The sequence below is a fragment of the Miniopterus natalensis genome, chromosome 13, assembly GCF_054644295.1.
Source record: "Miniopterus natalensis isolate mMinNat1 chromosome 13, mMinNat1.hap1, whole genome shotgun sequence".
Classification (NCBI taxonomy): Eukaryota; Metazoa; Chordata; class Mammalia; order Chiroptera; family Miniopteridae; genus Miniopterus; species Miniopterus natalensis.
Window position 1 is genome coordinate 6,307,259 of NC_142093.1, and position 5,670 is coordinate 6,312,928.

The 5,670-nt window shown below is 44.1% G+C and overlaps 1 non-coding gene across 1 annotated transcript; it reads left to right on the forward strand.

Moving 5' to 3' along the window:
* The first annotated feature begins 231 nt into the window (after positions 1 to 231).
* Positions 232 to 336, forward strand: LOC148091594 (U6 spliceosomal RNA). Its single transcript, XR_015715591.1, has one exon. It is a non-coding gene; the product is annotated as a U6 spliceosomal RNA (small nuclear RNA).
* Positions 337 to 5,670: the final 5,334 nt, after the last annotated feature.

Here is a 5,670-nt window from a genome sequence, read left to right on the forward strand (position 1 = left end):
AATCCTGCCATTTGCAAAAACATAGATGGACCTGGAGGTCAGGAGTCAGACGTGGGAAGATAATTTACTGCACGATCTCACTTATATAAATTTCAGGTGTCCAGCTTTATAATACAACCCCTGCATGCTGCATTGTGTGAGCAACACCCGAAGCCTGGTCTCCTTCCACCATAATGTACTGGACCCCATGACATCTAGTACATGATAGATTCTCAATAAATATTTGATAGTGTGCACTTTGGCAGCTCATATACTAACATTAGAATGATACAGAGAAGGCTAGCATCACCCCTGCCCAAGGATGACACGCAAACTTGTGAACGGTTCCGTATTTTTAGAGAGTTAAATGTCATGTGTGGTGATGAAGGTGTGAACTTTGTGGTAATCATTTCTCAGAATATACATGTATTAAATTATCATGTTATTCACCAGGAACTTACACAATTTTGTATCAGTGATTTCTCAGTAAAGCTGAAGGGGAGAGGGAACTGAATAAATAAATAAATGAATATCGGAGAAAAGGAAAAAAAATGTCAGAATTTGTGACAGGCCAAAAAAATTATACACGTTAAAGTGTGTGTCCCCTTGTGCACTTGTTCAGCACAATAAGATATAATTTGAGAAAACTGGAAGAATAGACCAAGATTGTTGGTGTTACTAACACTAAACTGGAAAATATGTAGATATTCATTATCAGGAATTCATTAAATACGTAATAGTACTGCTATTCAATGAAATAACCCACAAGCATTCAAAGACTGCTGTAAATCTATAATGGTGACTTAAAAAATGTTAAAAATATATTAAGTGAAAAAGCGAATCATAAAATTTATGCAAACATTTATATTTTGGTATTTTATATAAGTGTCTGGACAGTGGCTACCAATAGTGGGATTGAGAGTGAAAACAAGGAGAATGGGCTGTTTATTCATACCACTCTCTACTATTTGATTACCTTTATAGCAAACACATATTATTTTTGTAATAATTTTAAAACTCCATTTTCCTCTAAGAGAAAAGTTAGGCAAGTTTCTTTGACGTTTTCTGCGTTCTAACACAAAGTAGAGAAAGAAGCTGAGCGGTCCCTTTGATGCTCTGCCCAAGTGTTTACAGATTTTATTGGAGACAGAAACAATATAAATATTTGCCAGCAAAACTCTTATAGTCATATCATGGAGAAAAAGACTGTCTTATGTATGACTCGTATTGAATTGTCCAACACATAAAATAAAAATGCAGGCCTCCTCTGTAACCCACAAAGAAGTGAAAAGCCACGGGACTGTGTCTTTATTATGATTTTGAAAACGTGGTATTGCGGTGGGAAATCAGAGAATATGCTGCAGCAGCAATTTAATTTAGTTTCTTTAAAGTAGTAATAAAGTTCACTGAGAAGCTTGGTAGATGTTTTCAAGTTTAAATCTCATAGAATTTTACTGACGTATTGATCTCGACATAAGATCCATTCAAAACGAGAGAAACGATTTTCCTGTTTATATAGTAATTTTTCCTGCTTATAATTATAGAAGCAGAGTTTATGAATATCTGCTTTCTTCAATTAAAAAGAATTGTTCTAGATTTGAGTGTGGCTAATTAAAACTATGGAAGCTGTTGTTGTTTTTAAAATTAAATGTATTGGGTAACCCCGGTTAATAGCATTACGTAAATTTCGGGTGTGCGACTTCTTACACAGCCTCTGCGCCCCCCAGGCCTGGTCTCCTTCCATCGCCCTGTATCCCACCCCCACCCCTTTCCCCTGGTAGCTGTCCCTCTGTTGTTTTGTTTGTTGCTTTTATAGCCCACATATGAGGGAAATCCTAGGGTTCTTGTTCTTTTCATCTTATTTCACGTAGAATGATGCTCCCAGCACCCCACTTCTCAGGAACTGGCTACGTGGACATGTGCACAGTCTAATAAAAATATAACCACTCTGGCCAGTGCGGCCCAGTTGGTTGGAACGGCAGCCCCAGTACTGAAAAGTCTGATGCTCTTTCTGCGCTACAGCCACTGATCGCAGCTCCTGCGCCTCCCCCAGCCCCACTCCGCCCGTCGCTGCCTCAGGCATCCCCGGGCCTGTTCCGTGTGTAGGGCCGTCTCTGCCGGCTCCGTTAAAGACGCGTCTACAGCTTTCTGTTCATCCCTCTTGTCGATTGACGAAAGGCGAGGGAAAAGGCTGATTCACGCTCGCATTTTTCAAACCTGCCCTCTTCTAGAAACTCTCACACTCCTCTGTGCCCCATTCTGTTGCTGGCTGCTGCTGCTTGGTCGCCTTTGTTAGATTTTCTTCTTCTTTTCAACCTTTCACTGTTGAAACGGCCCAGGATTCAGCTCTCAGGACTTCTCTTCTCCATCTGTGCTCGCATCCAGTGCCAAGAACTTGCTGATGACCCTAACTTGCATCTGCATTTCTGAACTCTCCACTCAGCCCCAAATTCACATGCCATCTGCCTACCAACGTCGTCACTTAGGAATCTCCTAGGCGTCGCAAATCTACCATGTCCAAAGCTATGCTCTTTTTTTTATTCCTTAGACTTATAGCACCATCATTTCTACCCAGTTGCTCAGGGCCAACCCTGGGATTTTCCTTAATTTTTTTCCTTTTCCCCCCACTCCACATCAATGCTATTACCAATTCCGTCAGTTCTATCTTTAACATCCATCCAGAATCCTACCTCTTCTCACCATTTCTACACGCAACCCTAGTTCAACCCACTGCAATTCCTCCCTTGACTAGTCCGATAAGCTCCGATTTGGGTTCCTCTTCATTCAGCTTGGCTGGTCTGTTGTCCATGATGCAGGGACTCTGCAAAGAACTGTGTATGGATTTGCTCACTGAGTCCTTCCAACATACCAGGGAGGTATATGTTCACTGTGGTTATCCTTTGATAGATTAGGTTGCCTGAGGCCCCTAAGATCACGCAGCTAGCAAGGCAGCCTCCAATCCTGGCAGGTGCCTCAGAGCCCACTCTGTTCCATGTCTCTCTTCTGCCCTTCCAGGGAGAACGACACTCTATGCAGACAAGGACCTGAAGGGATGGTAGTTTAGGGCGACAGTGAGCTTATCACTAAAGAAATCAGACTGAGAACAAAAAAAGTCAATTTTTCACATCAGCATTATTTCTAATACTCTATGCTGCCTTCAGCATAGAAAACAATATTTAAAAATCAATCAAAGAAAAGACCCAGCCAATAATGATTATATGAGCAATGTGATTGATGTTATTTACCCTAGCTAGATTAAAATGTTCCCCAGGAAAAAAAATCTATAAAGGCAACAGGAGCCATTATATAAAGCTATGTGGAGCCTTCCAGATAGTAAAATGGATGCTGTAAATTACTTCTGCCTCTGTGGGGAGGGCAGGCTGTTTCTCGTGCATTTAGCGGGCTTAGAAAAGAACGGAATCGTGGGAGTCATTGGATCAGATTAAATTCACCTGGTTGCAACTGTTAATGCCCCTCCCAATGCCTTTCCAGGGGCCACTGAACCACGCCTAAATTGAAGATATCCAGGGGAAATATTTAGAAAGGGTAAGCAAAGCTACCTTTTCTAATCCTTGTAGAACCCCTGATGGAAAGAACCATGGTAGCAATCTAACATCAGACACCAGGTTTCTCCCTAGGGTCTCAATTGTCAAATTGTTGCAACAACTGTCCTAATGGTCCACCCACCTCCGTGTTGCCCACCCACTGCCAACCCCCATTCCCAAGTCTTCTTTTCTACTCAAGCATGAATGCATGACCTTGGATAAGTCACCTCGCTTCTCTGAGCCTCAGTTTTCTCATCTGAAAAAAGAAGGTAACAGTGTTGTCCCCTCCCACAAAATTATTGTAAGGATTAAATAAAACCTCTCATTTATGGGCCAACACATGGTAGATACACAATATTAAATACGGTCATTACCTTATGATATGCGTGTGGCCTTCATCCGACAAATCCTGTGCTCAACATTGCTTAAGTGAACACATGATATAAAAAGAGATGGGAAAGTTTGGTGCGAGCCTGAGGACTGGCAGCTATAAATCTGAGTTCTGTTTCTTTTGGAGTTTTGTTCAAGGTGTTCTAAAGGAGGAAAGTGCATTGGGGGGAATCTCTTACCCATCAATAAGGCAGAAGGGCCTTATTCTTACTTGCCAATGACTGCGACAATGACTCCCCAGATTACGAAATTATATTGCTGAAAGTCACAATGAAATTATCCTTAACAGTGAAGCATAAAACATCACACAGTTTTCACAAAAATTAAAGGCATGCCTAACCACAACCCGAAAATCTATTCTTCTGGAAACTGCAGCTGTCCTTGTGGGCAGGAGGTAGAATCAGCCAGCCTGGGTTGAAACCACTCCAGGGCAGTCCTGGGTGGGTGGGTGAGTGGGTGGAGGTGAGAACGCTGCAGATGGATGGCATCTTGTCCCAAATTCACCCCCCTCTTCCTCTCTGAGGCAGGGGCAACCCGGGTTACAAGGGTGGTTGGAACAATGTTCCACTCTGGGATTTTTATTTTCCCAGATTCGAAACTGCCCACAGAACTCATACAAAAATGTGTGTGCTGTTCACATCCAGTGAAGTTAAGACAGTCCCTAGAACGTGTCAAGGTAGGTGAAATCTATGTGGCTTCGCTTCTTGTCGGGGCTCCTTAATTAGCACATTTTCCAGAAGACCCCTCAGAGGTGAGGTCTTTCGCTGCGCAGTGCACTGCCTGACTCCAAGTCTGCAGCGAGGCTCACTCATCAGTGTATGGATGGGACGCTGTCCCTTTGTCTGTCGCGTAAGGCTTGCTTCGTTCCTGTCTCTGTACTTGGAGTGTTTATCCCCGAAAAGGCAGCTTTGCAAGCAGAGGACAGTTGCAGTGGGTAGCAGCTGAATTGCCGCTGGCACAGCTGAGTGGAGACACAGGTGGCCATGGGGAAGACTTTCAGAGCTACGAAGGGGCATCCGGCCCAGGATTGGGGATCCGGGAACGTTATACCCACGTGGAAAATTGAGGAGCACGTGATAGATTGCCAGGGAAGAGAGGGAGGGCGGGCACCACTGGAGAGCAGGCCTTGGTGCAGGATGGCAGGAGCTTACCTTGGGGGGGAGAGAGGGTCTGAAATGATACTGCAGAGCTTGCAAGAGGCAGCTTCAAAACTGTTTTAGACCATATTGAGGTATTTGGATTTTATACTGAACGTAATAGGAAACCATTGAAGGGTTTTAAGCATGAAAGTGACATAACATTTATAATTTATAAAGATCTTTCTGGCTGAGTATTGGAAGGGGGGATGGCGCCTGGAGGTAGGAGGTGTGAGGAAGCCCTCTCAGTGAGGGATACTGGAGGCCTGCACTATGGTGGTGGCAACCGGATGGCAGAGTGGTCACCTTTGAGCTATTAAGATGGCAGAATGGACAGAAGATCACATAAGCAAACTCAAAACAGGGAAGCTTAGGCCAGTTATCAGTAAATGCAAGAACATCAGGTCTGAAGAGCCCATGTCTGTGCTGGGCGTTTCCCTGCCTCCCAGAGCCCCAGAGCCCCTTCAGCCACCCAGGGTCCCCTCCCCTATAGGCAGTTCCTCGGTGGTTTCACTTGTGTTGTGCTTTGCAGGCCAACCAGGCCCTTCAAATGAAATGCGGGTGCTGGTGGTCAGCTAGGTCCTTTACCTGGAGGCCTGCCCTTCCTTCAGGTGGGTCTG